Raw genomic sequence first — 17,251 nt, forward strand, 5'->3', positions numbered from 1 at the left:
TGCCACAGATGCCATGCCGTGGCCGGTCCCCGGGGGCTCCGCAAGGACCAAGGCAGCAGGCACACAGGTCATGACAGCCCTTGGTGCGCACAGCCGTGCTCAGAGTGCGCGCAGGCCCAGAGGAGCGGAGGAAGGTGCTGGCTCCACGCTGGGGGAGGAAAGGGGTCTGCTTGCCTGCGAGGGCGAGGGGGGCTGCAAGCCGGAGAGAGGGACCAAGGCGCTGGGCCTCAGGGTCTGAGAGGAAGGGACCCTGCGGAGGCCCAGGTGCCTCCTCCGCGCAGCAGCGGCTCCGACACAGAAACAGGGGAGGGTAGAGGCCAAAACATGCCAACAGGGGGCCCAGGCACATTTTATGCCATTTAAAAAAAAAAAACGATTTTATTTATTTATTCATGAAAGACATAGAGAGAGACGCAGAGACACAGGCAGAGGGAGAAGCAGGCTCCATGCAGGGAGCCTGACGCGGTACTTGATCCCAGGACTCCAGGATCACACCCTGGGCCGAAGGCAGACGCTAAACCACTGAGCCACCCAGGGATTCCCACGTTTTATGCCTTATTGGTGATGGTGATGGTAGGACCCAGGTCTCTTACAGGGAGGTTGGGGGAGACCTCCCAGGAGGAGGCAAGTCAGGGGTAATGGGCACAGAGGAGGCAAGCCAGAAGGCAAATACACCCATGCAGCAGGAACAGCTTCTGGAAACATCCCTGAAAGGGAGAGCAGCATCCTAAGTCTTTCTAGGGGAGGTCCTGGAGCACCCTAGCCTACAGGACACCTCTGTGGTTAAGAATGGCTCCTTCCTCTAGGAAGCCTTCCCAGATTACTGTGAAGCCCCCTGCAAAAACTGCATTCTCAGGAGTTTCCCAGCTCTGCAGCAGAACTAGGAAATGGAGAAGGTGCAACAAGCATTGAGCTCACGGCCCCACAGGGAAACACGAGCACATATACTGGTGACTGCCCAGGTGCATGGTGCCGGCTCCCGTGGGGGCTACAGACACCGCCCTGGCCTCTTGGGTCAGAGCCCCTTCCTGTCTGCCACCTCACAGTGTTCACCCAGGACTCGAGATTCCAAGGCAGGTAAAGAAGCCCTTGGGCATCTCCACAAAGGACCACTAGCTGTCCTCATCCCCTACCCAGAAGAGCATTCTCAGCTAGGGGAGAATGGGGGAGAAAAGCCGTCAGCACTTAGCAAGAATCATTATTTTGGCTAATGTAGGAAGTGTGGGACTCGCCCAGGATGTAGCTGGGTAGACCTGACTCCCGAGAATTCCTTGATAGACTCTTTTTTTTTTTTTTTTTAAGATTTCATTTATTTATTCATGAGAGATACACAGAGAAAGAGGGAAGCAGAGACACAGGCAGGGGAGAAGCAGGCTCCATGCAGGAAGCCCGATGTGGGACTTGATCCTGGGACTCCAGGATCACGCCCTGAGCTGAAGGCAGACGCTCAACCACTGAGCCACCCAGGCATCCCAATGGATTCTTTTTCATTTTGAATTGCTATTCCTATTCCATCAACAACAGGAGCTTTGTTTTTTTTTTTTAAGTCCAGGGCAAAGACTATAGGGCAGTTACATTCCTGAGGCCTCAGTATGCCAGGAGACATGACAGGTCGCCACAAACCCAAACCCACAGCAAATGCATCCTGCACTCAAACCTGAGGGGAGGGGTGGCCCTGCCGAATGCAATGGCCAATGAACCTTCAATTCCAAATACATTTGATCACATTATAAATCTGTTATTTATAACAGATTTGACCATCCCTATTCCTTCAACAAACACTTCCTGAGCCAGGTGTGCTGTTCTGGCACCGAGAATCCAGAGACAGTGTGTGTGCATGTGTGTGTGTGCCCGCACATGCGCACATGTGCAGTCCCCACCCTTAAGGAGTGTGGTTTACCGAGCATAACAAGTAGTAAATCAACAGTTATGCTGATAAGTGCTTTGGGAGAGAGAAATGCAGGGTAGTCTGGGAGGCGGGAGGAAGGTCACGTCCAGGTCACAGAGAGGAGCAGGGTGGGAAGGAAGGTGTTCAGAAGAGTGGAAACCTGTCCTGAGCCACTGAAATGGGGACCAGGGGGTGGGTCATTCCCAGGAGGGCCCAGCAGTGATGGCTGTCAGGAGGCTGGGCTGAAGTTAGAAATCCAGGTTAGGGAAAGAGTGAAACAAGGAATGTGGCCAAAGGCCCGATCATGAAAGACCACAGGCCTGCCAAAGGGGCTTAGGATTTATCCCACCAGCAACGAGGAGCCCTTGGGGAGTTTTAAACAGAAGAAAGCCATGATCAGATGCGGGAGTTATAAACATCATGCTGATAAGGAGTGTGGGGGTGGAATGAGGCAGGACAAAAATGGACACAGGAAGACCAATTAGGAGGCTGTTGAAAGAAATCCAAATGATGAGTCCTAAGGGAAGGAGTGGGGAAGGAAGAGAAGGGAGTGGACAAATCAGAAGATGTCCTCTTCAGTAGGACGCTGTGACCGACAGAACGTGACAGGTGAGGGAAAGGACAGAGCCAGGGACGCCTTGTGCAGGAGGCTGCAGGGGCAGGCAAGGCAGGAGACATGGGGAGACAGACGCACCTGGGAGCAGGTCCTAGGCCGGCTCTGCAGTTCTGGGTGACTGCCGGGAGGAGGCGGGCAATGGAGGGGCTCACCCAAGCACAGTCCTTGCGGGGATGAGAAGGGACCAAGGAAAGGCGTACTCGGGGTAAGGACAAAGGAAAGAGAAGTGGCAAAGCAGGCTGCGGAGGCGAGGTCTCTGAGGCTGGAGGAGAACCAGGAGAGGCAGGCCGGGTAAAGAGACTGCGTACCTACCAGGGAGGGGAAGGGAGCACTCCGCGGGCCACAGACACAGGACCCGGAGAGGACATCCGCACTGCTGGGAGCCGTCAGTTAGCTGTTAGCAACCGTGGCCCAGCAAAAGAATGAAGAAGTGTCGACAGTGCAGCTGACGTGTGTAGAGCCCCCAAAGAGAATGAGTATGACTTCGCCCCCAACAACCCCTTTCATCTGGCTTCATTCCTTGGTGGGGCTTTCCCCGTGACCCTAATTAAACTACTGGCCCCTTCACCCTCCACCCCCCTCCCTCACTTTATTTTTCTTCAGAGCATTATCATGCCTGCCTGACCTTACATTATACATCTCACATATTTATTGTCTCCCCTACTGAAATTTCCTCATGAGGACAGCGAATTTGTCCTGTGTCAGCTCCACAGTCACAGTGTCAAGAGCAGCACCTGGCACACAGAGGTGAAGCACCTTGTCCAAACCTTTCTAGCTCATTAGAAACAACGAATATTTACTGAGTACATCCTCCATGGTAAGACCATGCTAGAAGCCGAGGGACTGGTGGTAAACAAGACAAAATAGGACCCTGCTCTTGGAGCTTAAAGTTGGAGGTAAGCAGAGAGAAATACCAAATATTTCAACAAAAAATAGACGATAATTGCCATTGTGCTAGGACTGGGATCTGACGGTCATGACTTCCAGTGCTATTTCCTTTCCAAACCCAAGACTGTCACCTTCTCCAACTAATGGAAAATTTTACCTGGGGAAAACAGTTAAAGTATTTGAGGTTTGGTCTTGTTTCTTCCAGAGAGATCCCACGCTTCCTCCACCCTTTCAACAGACTCATAAAAAGTAGAAACACCCGCTAGAGGCTCTGAATATTGAACCTGTACAGCTCAATCTGTCTCTAGTCCTTCTACATGCGTAGGAGGAGATATCCCAGACTTAGGTGAGAGAAAACAGGGAGCAGTATCAATCAGGGGTCAGATCTAGGTTCCAATCACTTATGACCTTGGGCAGGTTACTCAACCTCTTTATGATAGGATTTCCTCACTGCTGAAGTGGGAATACTAATTCCCCGTGTTGGAGGTTGTTGCAGAGATGACATAAAATGACACCTACAGAGCACCCAGCACCGTGCCTGGTACATAGTGAGGGTTCAATAAATGGTGGCCCTAACCAGTTATACCTGTTGCTTTTATGAGCAGATCTCAAATGGCTATATTCACACAAATCAAGCCAAAAACAACGCAGAATTCAGACTGAAGAATGTATACTCAAAATACTCAGAGCACAAATTGACATCTGGTTGGATGACCTGAGGAATTATCTCGAAGTCCCATATGTGGGAAGACTCAGCAGTAAGAAGCCTCATTTCAGTTTCTTGGTCTCTACCTTCTTTTCTCCCTCAATTTAGACAAATGCAACCATTTCCCCAACAAATCACATCTTGTCTTATGGCAAGAGTCCAGACATGGGCTGGATTCCGTGGTACAAGTTGTGGCAGAGCCAGGAGCACCACACCTTAAAAGGAACATAAGAACACAATCACAAGCCCAATGTACACACAAACCCCCAAACAAAGCTTGGCTGTGGAGAAGGAAATGAGAACTGGTCGCAGCATGCTGTGCCTGCCTCAAAGCCAAAGAAAAGGTAACTGTGACATGCAAATGTCCAAATTGCATGTGTATCTCCCTTCTTTTACCACCCAAACTTTCTCTGAGTGGTCCATTTCACTAATGTTTCTGATTCTTGATTCCTCATTTATGTCCATCCCTGTGCGGCCTGGAACCCTCATCCTTATCCTCCTCTTGTGGCATCACGTTCCTGTGACCAACTGGTCGCCAATTCAGCAGCCTTCCTTCAAGTCCCTTATCCATAGTCTCTGCTGTCCTCTTCTCTTCCCTTCATGGGACTCTCCCCTCCTCCACCTCGGGTTCTCTTCCCTTCATCTTCCACCCAGAGCTATGCACACTCCCCAAAGCGCAGCTCTCTGTTCATCCTGCGGAGAACTTATTTCATCCTGTGGCTTCCCTTCAGCATCTCTGGGACCAAACCTTCTCAGTCCAGGCTTCAGCCCCACATTTCCAATTGTCTCCTGGACATTTCTTATGGTTGACCCACGGTCATCCCAAATTTAGTGTAAAACCAGATGCATCAAGCATCAACCCCTCTCCGTCTCCAGTCTCCACATTTGTTGATGGTACCACTGAGAACTATCAAACTTTCATTTTCTTTGGCTCCTGTCTTTAAAGTCTAAAAAGACTATAAATCTTATGGTTCCCCCTTTGCAATGTCTCTTCTCTTGGTCCTTTGCTCCCATATTAACCACTGTTAACCACACAATGTCACACATGCATTGGGGCTCCTTGGAACAGGCCTCATGCCTCCTCTGTCTAGCTATCAGATGAAAGGTCTTAGCATATCATTTTTGCCATTTCACTTCTTTGCCCAAAATAACCTCAATGGCTTGCCATTGCCTCCAGGACAAAGTCCAAGTGCCTTAGCCTGACATTCAGGGTCTAGAGAAGGAGTCTGCAAACTGGAGCCTACAGACCAAATCCTATCTACCACCTGTTCTTGTAAATAAAGCTTTTCTGGGATCCAGCCACACCCATTCATTCATGGATTATCTGTGGCTGCTTTCATGCTACGACAGCAGAGCTGAGTAGCTGTGACAGAGACCACATGGCCTATGAAGCCAAAAATATTTACCACCTGACCCTTTACAGGAAAAGTTTGCTGAGCCTGGCCTAAAATAATCATATCCTGCCAAAGTTCTTGCCCATGACTCCTCTGGATGACGCTCTTGCTCCTGTGCGTCTGCTGCTGAGCCCACTTTCTTTGTATCTTACACCCAACTTCTCAAGCCCAAGAAGCTTATTTCACTCCTCTCTGGATTTTTCCTTCAAAACACAAAGCCCCAGCCCTCCATGAGGCCAGCTGTGTCCATCCCTTCTGCCCCTGGATGTCCCTCTTCTGGCCTCCCTCTCTGCATCTTTCACAGAAACAGTGAAGTTTTACTTCTCTCGTGGGTCCTTTCCACCTATACTACAGGCTTCTCTAGAGTCTAGGCTTCGTAACCTCCACAGAGACGTGCCAGCGATAACTTCCTTGCTGTTCATTCCAAATACTGATCCTCAATAGCATAATTTGGTAAGAAGGCATCAAACAAACTTACCAGTGAAGGCCTAGGATTCCACATTTGAAAACTTAACTTTGGATCCAAAAGTGTGTACTCTAACCAGCACCACCTAAAAGCCAACGAAATAAGAGTTTAGCCTTAAGACAGAATACTTACACATGGTCTTTCCATTTACAACCCCCAGTAAGTTTTGATTTACCATCCTTTCAGGATGCCCAATGCTATTACTTTGCCTAGAAAATCCTGCTCATCTTTCAAATCCCGGCAAGCCAGGCACCTCCTCCTCTCAGTTCCCATGGAACTCTGGTGAGACATTTATGGTAACACATTACACATGGGAACATAATTTCTTATTTAGGAATGGGGGGGGGTCGCTAGAGTATAGGCTTTTCAAGAGAAGAGACCTATTAAAGTTACCCCTTTTCTTATTCCAAGAACACTGTATTTAGGCAGTCCTCAAGAAATATTGGTAAAATGGGTAGAAAAATAACTTAGTTCACATGTTGAAAATTCTGCTAGGCCACAATTTTCCCTAGACAAATACATGCCTCAATCCCACTGCTTTTAATAAGCAATGTTTTAACAGGAAGGATTAATGAGATTAATCTGCTAAATGCACACCTTTGGAATGGCACTCCCCTGGGCAGAGAGCCTTCAGAGGCTCCCAGAATCTAAAAAGCAAGCCCAACTCCGTGAGCAGGCTGCCAGGCCTGCACCAACTGGCTCAGTCCGAGTCCACAGCCTCAGCTCACATGGCCTCCCCCACTGACCTCACAACCCAGACAAACACAGCTAATAGCAGGTCCCTTCCCTCTCTGCATTCCCTCCAGCTGGATGTGTTTTTCCCCTTCTTCTCTTATTTCCTATTGAAATGCCATCCATTTCCAACATTGTATCCCAGATCAAGTGCATGATGGAGCCATCAAGTTTTTTTTCTCCTCTGATGGTAAAATGCACATGACATAAAATTTATGATCTTAACCATTTTCAGGTATACAGCTCAGTGGTATTATGTACATTCATGTTGTTGTGTAACCGTCACCACCATTCATCTCCAGAACTCTTTTCCATGAAACTGAAACTCTATACCCATGAAACAATGAACTCCACTCCCTCCCTTCCCCGCCACAAGTCTCTGAAACCCAGTAAGTTTTTGTGGAATGCATAAATGATGAATGAAGACATGAATGAATGTGACCTCAACCCTCCCCACAAAAGCCAGAAGTGCTGTCCCCCTTCTACTAGACTCCCACTGCACGGTCTTCATCTTCCCTGAGTTATTTCAATCTTAAATGATCTGTTTTGCATAACTGTATTCTTCAGTGGAGGAAACTGACTTATTTGAAAGGTTAAGCTTGGGTCTAAAAGCCTGCCGTTGGTCTGTCCTCCATGTTGCCGGATCCAATGAGCAAGTCTCGGACCTTGTCTCAGTCTTTGATACTCATACACCATTCCCTCTTGTTTGAGGACTCTTCACTTGGCTTCCAGGTTAGCACTCTTGGTTTTCCACCCACTTCATTAGCTCTTCTTTCCCTTTGCTGGTTCTTCCTTATCTCCCCACCTCTTAATGTCAGAGGGACCCAGGGCTCAGGCCTTGTTCTCATCTCTTCTCTGTATACCCTCAGTCACCCTTGCCTCCCACCCCAGTGGTCTCACCTAGTGTCTGGGATTCATATGTCATTTGTATGCTGAGGATGCTCAGATTTCTCTCCAAGCCTGGAACTCTCCTCTCAACTCAAAGGCTAGTAGAATATATCCAACTGCCTGCTTCAAGTAAGATGCCAAGTAGACAGGAGCTCTGCGTAAGTCACGTTCAATGCGTCAAACTGAACATGTCCAATGAGGAGCCCTGGCCTTCTCCCAGGCCTGCTCCTCCAAGCCGTCCTCATCTCAGCTTAAGACAATGCTCTTCCAGTCACCCAGGCCCAAAAGTTTAGAGTCATTCTCATCTCCTCTCTCTTACTCCATAGTCCAATCCTTGCAACATTGGTTTGTGCTTCAAAATATGACCAATTCTCACTCCCTCCACCATTGCCAACATAGATAATTGCAATGGCCTCCTAACAGGTATGCCCGCTTTGGCTCCTGGTGTCACTCCTCCCTCCATCCATGGTCTAGTCCTGGTTCAGGAGGGAAGTGGTCCCAACATAAGTCAGAACAGGTCATTTCTTTGCTTAAAATCCTGAAAAGCCTTCCTAGCAAGGGCAATACCAAAGGGATAAATGTTTCTAAAGTAGACCTGCAGGCCCAGGGGCAGGCTTGTGGGGAGGAGAGCTCTTCAGGTCAAGGTCCTCCTACCATCCATCTCTCAACTAGCAGTCCTGGCTGCAGCTCCTATTAGCTGAGTTCGTAAAGAAAGGAAACATTTTAAAGGAAGAAAAATACAATCAATCAGCTTCCTTTTCCAGTTAAGAAACCACAAAAAACCAACAACACTCACATTTCTCAAGAAGCAAATAAGATAAGTCAAGTCTGCCACCACTTAATAACTAGTTTCCAAAGATAAATCTAGCCTTTCAGGGGATAGTTATTACCCCCTTGGTGGCGGTGTTGGGGTGGGGGGTGATCCTCCTTAAGCCCCTCTTCTTCCTGCATCCTCCAGCTGGTCATCAAGCCCTGGTTGCCTGATTGTCTCTAGACTTTATCCCACTCATCCTCTTTACCAGGGCTGTGGCTGGAGACGAGGTCCAAAATGAAACAACTAAGGCTTTTAATTAGCTCAGCTGGGACGCCTGGATGGCTCAGCGGTTGGGCGTCTGCCTTTGGCTCAAGGATGATCCAAGGATCCGGGATCGAGTCCCACATCGGGCTCTCTGCAGGGAGCCTACTTCTCCCTCTGCCTGTGTCTCTGCCTCTCTCTCTCTCTCTCACTCTGTGTGTGTCTTTCATGAAAAAATGGATAAATCTTAAAAAAAAAAATTAGTTCAGGTCTCATTCGCTCTCCTTGGAGCTCCAGCGACAACCTCCTAACTAGTCTCTCCACCTCTAGTCACTTACTTATTTCCAACCACAACCCCCAGACACAGTGTCTGAAATGATTTTAATAAAACCTAAATTTGATCAAGTCCCCTGCTTAAAATTCTCCAAAGAGTTCCTACATTGCTGTACTATAAATTCTTCAAAACATATTATAGTAGGCCATGATGAATATTCTTTTTTTTTATCTTCCATAGACACTTTTCTTCCACCTTCTTAAAAAGACCAAGAATACCCCCAATAAGGGTGGGCAAATGATCCAGCCCAGATTTGAGCATTCCACTCCCTGGCAACAGTGATTGGCCCCAAGGATAACCACAACACCCAACCTAAGCAAGTCAGATACTTTCTCTAGAACTGATACACAGATGTAGCCATATCACCACAACTGTTAAACTGGGGCTGTCAGCAGTGATGCCCCCAGGAGGAGGGTGGTCTGTCTGCAGGAGGAAACACTGATGCGAACATACAAAAACAGAAGACAGGCAGCTAAATGGACCCCTATTTAGCTCCCATTCCAGAACCTCTTCCTTTTTTGAACTCCTACAGCATCCTGCCCAGTTATGGAACCAAAAACGACCCACTTATGCGTCAACTAGTGGGGGTCTTGACAGGCCCATCACGGCATTACTAATACCTGTGTCTTTTCCCCACACTGCTTCTTCTGCCCAGAATACAGTCTCCTTGGATTTTACATAGCAGCCAGATTTTGAGCTCTATGGAGCCTTCCCTGAAGGGCAGAACCATTAGTCCAGTCTTCCAGAAGTGCTCTAAAATGCCTGGAATATGCCCGCTCTACTGCACTTGGACGCCTCAAGGCCTTCCCAATCTTAGCTGGTTGTCCAAGCTAGAAGCCTCACACTCAACCTAGTCTCCTTGCACTTGCTTGTTGCCATGTGGACTCTCCTCTTCTTCCTCTCCACACCATGTCTACCATCACAGCACAGGACCGGGTTATCTATGACCTGGGCCTGGACAACAGCCTCCCGTGTCTCTGCCACTTCCCCCATCCCATTCCTCCACACCACCATCAAGCCCCCCAGCCACCTACCGAATCAAACTCCTGGGATTTTAAGGGCCCCCACAAACTGGCCCCAACCTATACTCTCTAGCTGCTCCCAACCACTTCCACTTCCAAGCAGATGGAGTGCAAGTAAGACTCCTGGACACTATGTATAAAGCAAACATAAGAAATGTCTGAAAGGGCAGAGTGAAGAAGGCAGACCTCAGGACTTGAGGAATGACACCATGGTGAGTTCCCAGAATTTTCTTTCTTTTTCCTTTCTTTACTTCATCTATCCCAGACTTGGAACTGAAGAAGCCAGCAACCTAAAAGTATAAAAGGTGCGCACATGCGCACGCACACACACACACACACTTTTAAAAAGCCTGAACAAAAGCTTGTGCCCTCTAGCAAGACAGAAAACTTTTAGATAGTAAGCCCTCTATTATCGCCAAACACCAGAGAAAGCCTTATTTCACCTCCACCCATACCAGCAAAGTGCACATGGCATCTACAAAACCCCCTACAGTGAACAATCCACTTGAAGGTAGAAGACTGCCTTCTCCCCTAGACTAGGAACAGACAATGATGTCCACTCTGACCCATCATATTCAGCACGGTACTAGAGGTCCTGGGCAGCACAAAGGACAACAAAAAGAAATAAGGAACAGTACTGTTTTGCTCTCCAGTGAAAACAAAATCCCTAGCCAGTGTCCAGCACCTAGTAGGCATGCAACATCTGTTGCCATGACTCACACTCTGCTCTGTTTAAGATAGATTTTCTCCCCATTTATGCTCCCACTGCGATCACTGCCTATTAAAAAGTTCTAGCTTCTGCCTTGGCAGGTCATGATTGCCAAAGAAGGACCAGAGAAGCTGTTTCCATTCTCACTCCCAAACACACATATGCTCTTACATTGCAGGCATCAGGGATTGGAAGTGGCTTCTATAGGCATCTCTCAGCCACCCAGGGGGAACATAAGACCCTTCCACATCAGTCCAAAGTAGCCCCAAGGCTTGGGCCAAAGACTCCAAATGGTGACGTGGGACCACTGCTTATGTTGCCTCATCCAGGTTCTGTGCTGGGAGGACCACAAGTGCCGTCCCTCTGTCTGAAAGCTCAGTTAGAATGTGATTTGGGGCACCTGGGGGGCTCAGTCTGTTAAGCGGCCAACTCTTGGATTCAGCTTAGGTCGTGACCTCAGGGTGATGGGATGGAGGAGCCCCACATGGGGCTCTGTGTTCAGCGAGGACTCTGCTGGAGATTCTCTCCCTTCCTCTCCTTCTGTCCCTCCCCCCTTCCTGTATACACACACTCTCTCTCGAAAATAAATAAACCTTAAAAAAAGAGAGAGAGAAACTGTGAATTGTCTGGCTGTGCTAAAGAAAGCACTAAGCAGGAGGAAAGCTTACTGTGAGATGGGTCAGGGCCCAGAGAACATTCAGGTATTCTTTTCCCAAAACCTTCCCCTCTTCTTACCTCTCTGGGGTGGGGGGTGGGGGGCAGGGAGAGTGAGATTAACAGTCATTAGGCAAAAGCCAAAAGCTCAGAAGAAGCCTGACTCCTCTCTTTGTCCCACAACCCTCAACCTAAGCCCACAGCAGACCTGTTGCTCCACGTCCAGGACAGATCTCAAATCTGGCCACTTCTTACCATTTCCCAACCACCACTTGGGACCTGGCTACTCCCACCACTCATCTGGACCAGCCCACCGGACTCGAACTGCCCTTCCCACAGTCAATTTTCAACACATTAGCCAGAGTGATCTTTTCAAGATGTAACTCAAATCACATCAGTCCTCTTTCAAGACTCTGCAACGTCCCTGGGCTGCCTTGTCACCCCCAGTGCGGCCACGTCCTGATAATGATGCCAATGGCCAGGCCCCCGTGACTTCCCTGCCCTGACTCTCGGCCACTCTCCTCCTCGTACTCCAGCCACCGTGGCCACCTTTTACCCTGCTGTTCCCATTCCCTAATGCTCCTCCCCCAGTTAGACACATGACTCACTTCTTTACTTCACTCACTATGGCAGACAGTCTGCTACAAGTTCACAAGAACCCATTTCCTTTTTCTTGGGGGCACACAGCTAGGCCATAGTTCCCAACAGCTTCCCTTGCACTTAGGAGCAAACACAGGACTGAGTTCTGGTCAACGGGTGGGTGAGATGATGGTTTCTTCCAGACTGCCCACAAGACCCTCTCTCTCACTCATCTTCAGCTTTATGGGAAGCAATCTGAGCACCTTGAAGAAGGCAGAGTCATAGGATATAATGAGGGTGGGTCCCTCTATAACCACAAGGAAGGAGCAGCCACACTGGAATCTTCCTAAGAAATAAAATTTTATTGTAAACTAAAAAATAAAGTTTCCTTGGGTTGATATACTGAGATTTGGGGCTTTGATTGCTACTTAACCTAACGGTTTGGTCTCCTTCCGAATGAGACCTTCTTTTGCTACTGTAAAATTCTCCCAATGCATCTTAGCCAACTTCTTCATTTTATTTTTCACCATAGTCTTTATTATCATATTGGATAATGTACATTTTATTTATTATTTCTTTCTCCATCTCTCCAATTTTAAATGTGAGCTGAAGGCAGGATATTCTTACTTTTTTCTTTGTTTGTTTCCTTTGCTGTATCCCCTGAGTCTAGAACAGTGCTTGCCATGTTGTAGACAATCACTTGTTGCTGAATGAATGAATAAATGAATGTATGAATGAAGTACCTGAGGCTCCAAGGTTGGGTGAGACCCAACTCTGCCATTTATTAGGTGTGTGACCCGGGGCAAGCTACTCTATCTCTTTAATACTCATTTTCTTCATCTGTAAAATGGGAGAAGTAATAGTATTTTATTTGCAGAGACTGGGAATAATTGAGAATCCCTTAGTACAGGGCCTGGTAACAGCTCAGTTCCATAAATGCTAATTGCTGTTGTTATCAACTCAAGGCCAGAGGACAGGACTGGGTGTCAGGCCCTGGCAAGGCCATTGGTAGGAGTTGAAAGGATATGTACGTGCACAAACTCTTCTGGAAGAAATCGTGACAAACACCTAGGTAGTGAGATTTAAGAGCTGCCTAAAAGTTCTCAGTAAATTGCCAACGATCAGAAAAACATGACAACTGGTGTCAGGGGTGATGAAAAGTGTGTGCAGAGTCTGCAGAAAAGTGCTACTATGGAAAGAACACCACCCAAATGATGAGAGATCACTTTGTGCCTTTTAAGAAACAATTTTCACAGCAAAGCTCAAGAAAAGAGAGGCCTCTTGCATCATGGGGACAAGGTAATAAGGCTATAAAAATGTAACTCAAATAAACCACACACAGGGCCCACACGGGCCCAATTTTCCAGGAAAAACAGCGATTGCTACAGCATTCAGATAAGGGAGTCACACTTGGGCCTCAGCATTGCCAACAGCTTTCAAAAATCATTAGGCTGCAGAAAAGCCCTTAGGTTTGCCAAATTAGCAGTGCTAGCTCTCACCTGCCCCTCTCTCATGCTCACCTCTTTCTACTGACACGAGGACACAGACAATGATACCTAATGCCTGTGCCTTCTTCACCATCTTCAAAACACAGAATTATCCGGAATGAATAGCACCTTGCAGTCTGCAGCATGGCTGCCCTCTCCAGAGGCCCTCCCGGCTGTCTCTGTGGCTCAGACCTGCTCTTACAGCTCACCTCCTGGAACTCTGCAGTGCTGGGCCTTGTTGACAAACCCCTTCCTTGAGGCTCTTTCTTCCTGTGGTCCTGTGGCCCCTCTTGGTTCTCAGCAAACTCCCCCATCCCCTACCCCTGCAGTCCCTCTATCTCCACTCTGGCCCCTCTTCTACCTGTGTACCCCTAATCCCTGGCACCCCAAACCTCTGGTTCTAATGTCCGTTCTTCCCCTCTATCAGAGGCAAGACAGCTTTGTGGTCAGAAGCAGAGATTCTGGAGCCAAATCAACTGGGCCTCATCTTGGCTCTCCAGCAGTACGATCTTGGGCAGCCAATAAACTACTTTATGTCTATTTCTTCATCTGTAAAACAGAGGCAGTGATAGTACCTCACTTGGGCCACTGTAGAGATTACATGAGTTAATATATAGGAAGTGCTTAGAACCATGCCTGGCATCTGATACACACCCAAAAACACCACAGCTTCAGCCAAACCCCAAACATATCCCCATGTCCTTCCATCTCCTCCGTCAGCCTTTTAGCTTTGCCGGGAATGTCCCGTCCCCAACTCAGCCAGTCCTTGAAGGGCTGCGTAACACCCTTCCTGACCACCCCCTATCCCCCCTCCCCTCCCCAGGACATGGAATTCTCCCCTTTGCTAACAGGATGGGGCTGCCCACCCCAGGACCCTCTTCTTAGTCACCCTTGAAGGATCATCAGTTTTAGATGTGTCTTATCCTTCCCACTCCCAGTTCATGAGCTCCTCAGAAACAGGGTGCCTTGGGTTTTCTCTTCCCTCCATTTTTTTTTTTTGGAGGTTTTATTTTTTATTTATTCATGAGTGACACACAGAGAGGCAGAGACACAGGCAGAGGGAGAAGAAGCAGGCTCCCTGCGGGGAACCTGATGTGGGCGGTACTCGATCCCAGGACCCTGGGATCACACCCTGACCCAAAGGTAGATGCTCAACGGCTGAGTCACCCAGGTGCCCCCTTCCCCAATTTTTATTCCCGGCAACCTTATGCACTGCAAAGACTCAGCTGACATTTGCTGGATGAGGTTGAAACGGTCCACGTAATCATCAACCGGAGACTGAACCGGCAACAACAGAGCAGCGGGGCACAGGAAGCCTTCCTCACCACCCCGAAGCCACACGGATTCCAGGCTAAAAAGAGCGCTGGGAACCAAGTCAGTGACGCTGCTTTGTCGGTTTCATTCTGGTTGTTTCCTTGCGGCCAAACAAAAAGCCAAACCCTTTCAGCAAGTTTGCAACCTGCTTCCACTGCTAAGAGCACTTCCTGACAGGCTCATTCTGGCTTAAGGAGACCCGTTTTTTTGTTTTTCAAAAATCCCATTTACTTTTTCTTGTTTTAGGGCATTTCTTACGAACACTGTTAAGAAGAGATCACTGTTTATTTTATTCTACTGTTTTAATCAAAGCATCAAAGCTATAGGGATACAGAATTCCTCAATTTGAGCAGATAAATTAGTCCTTAAGAAAATGTACTGAAAAAAAAAAAAGAAAGAAAATGTACTGGCTCACCTCCACACTTAGGAACAAATAAGTCATTTATTACTTGTAAATATGCAGTCGTTCATTTATGTCTCATTTCACGTTGCTGTTACCCCGCTTCTTCGTTCACGGAAAATACAACAAAAACATTCCTAGCATTCAAAGTAAATTTTAAATATATCCTCACAACATTTTTCTTGAAAAAAAGAAATCCTGATTCTCCGTTTGATCTTGGGCCATTGCCATTAGCTAGATAAATGCCAACCTAATAAAATGATTCTGGAAAACGCAAAGATGGCTAATGTAGCATTAGCTGAAAGAACAAAAATTAAAAGCAATCTAAATGCCCCATAACAAACTCAAGGCTTCTTGAAGGCACTTCCTTGAAAGAATATTATGCAGCCATCTTAAATGGGCATGATAAAAACTAGGGAGCCACACGGAACGGCCTGAGGATACAATCTTAAAGAGTAAAGGGAGTGCAAACATGCAGGCATATATGGTCACGCCATCAAGGTTGCCCCAGCTGGGCAGATGGGGCCCAGAGATTGAAGTCAGATGCAAAGGAAGGTAGAAGAGAGCTAAGAGGAAATCTCATGCAACAAGGCCAGAGAGAAAGGTAGGAGCCATCTGAGAATGAGGCTCCTGGGCACAGGGGAGGGACCATGTTTAGGAGAGCAGAACAGGAAATGGAAAAGACTCCATGAAGCCAAGGTCATTTCAGGAATTCCATCCCAAAGCAGGCAAGGGGAATGGGAAAAGAACCCTCCCGAGTTTTGCACAATGAATCATTCCCTGAGTAAGAGAACAATTTTCAAACCCCTAGATGATGGGAAGCTTGGTCCTCTCCACAGTGTGGCCACCAGGACTGCCGCCTGCAGGGTCGGCCCCACCCAGGCCTCCAGGGCTAATCTTGACCCAAGGCGGGAGGGATTTAAGAAACTTGAGCCTGTAACCCAGGGATTTGGCGTGGTACTAACCTGGCAGATAAAGAAAGCAAACCCCCAAGACAATGAGCATCTTGACAAAGGCCCCGCAGAGAGTGATGAGCTGTGCTCACACTGGAATCTGCATTTACCGGTCTCTGGGTCTACAGCTCTACTGAAGAGCACCCCGGTACACAAACTGACTGATGAGTCAGGCTGATTGGCCTGGCACAAAGTGTAGAAATCTGGCTGATTCCAGAGAAACAGTGGCTTATGAATTAGTGAGTCCAACCAGAGCAGGGCAGGAAAATCCCAGTGACCCCGGGACACTAGCAGTCCCAATCAAGGAGAAACAGCCTGCTCCTGCACATTGTCCATGCTGAAGCCCTACTTCTAAGTCCTCAGGCCCCTGCACTTTGTTGTATCAGCTGAAGCTCTGCTGCCCTGTGGGTGCCAATGCTGATCACTAACGGCATGGCCTCTGGCACTGGTATGCCACCTGTGGGCCTCACAAGGCAACTATCTCTGGATAGAAGACAAATGACTCCAAAGCTCCTCCCCACCTCCCCCTGAACCCCTTGGTTCTTATACTTATCCCATCAGAATCCCTACTCTGGACTCTTCCTGCCAAATACAAGAGGCCAAACTCATTGCCCTGGCATTGAAGATCCTCCCTCATACGGCCCAAATCACCTACCTATTCATGCCTCCCAAAGCACCTACCCTTCTTCCTGGACTGGGCAGGAGCTACTCTCCTGTTCCTTAATCCCCTCCAGAAACCATGCTCTCCTCTCCACCCCAAATTCCCTAAGGATCAGCTCAAGCTTTCTCTGCTTCTCCCTTGCCTCTTCCAAACACACTGGTATTGCTCACATTGTCCCTATTGAAGGAGTGAGTGTAAACTGAATCACACTGTCTCCCTAGGGCCAGAACAGCCAAAAGGCCAGACTCTCACATGTAGAACTAGCAAGTCACCCAGACATCGTCATTCAAAGGACTACGCACAAGAGGCCCTCTGCTCCCCCAAATTTGTTCTAAACACACTATGAAAGATTTCATCACCGAGTGGTTGTTAGACTCTCTCGATGCCCCTTGGGAGGAGGGTGCAATCATGAGGCAGTGATGCTGGAACCAGGACCCGAGAAAGGGACTGCAGAGTCCTTTCCACCTGTCACATGTCTGCTGGCAGTAGACACTTCCTGAGCGCCTACTACATACCACCACATGGGTGCAGGGTCCGTAGGATAC

At 48.1% G+C, this 17,251-nt stretch overlaps 1 protein-coding gene across 12 annotated transcripts in view; it reads right to left on the bottom strand.

The window, feature by feature from the left end:
• Positions 1-17,251, bottom strand: part of BMAL1 (basic helix-loop-helix ARNT like 1) — a 102,873-nt gene that overhangs the window by 64,947 nt on the left and 20,675 nt on the right. For 11 of the 12 annotated variants that reach the window (XM_077866409.1, XM_077866408.1, XM_077866406.1 and 8 more), the window contains exon 2: positions 5,971-6,043. The exons of the other annotated variant lie outside the window; for it this stretch is intronic. The gene's annotated coding sequence lies outside the window, so the exon portion shown is untranslated. The remainder of the gene's footprint in view (positions 1-5,970; positions 6,044-17,251) is intronic. 12 annotated transcript variants of the gene reach the window in all.

This window comes from Canis aureus, chromosome 23 (assembly GCF_053574225.1).
Source record: "Canis aureus isolate CA01 chromosome 23, VMU_Caureus_v.1.0, whole genome shotgun sequence".
Taxonomy (NCBI): domain Eukaryota; kingdom Metazoa; phylum Chordata; class Mammalia; order Carnivora; family Canidae; genus Canis; species Canis aureus.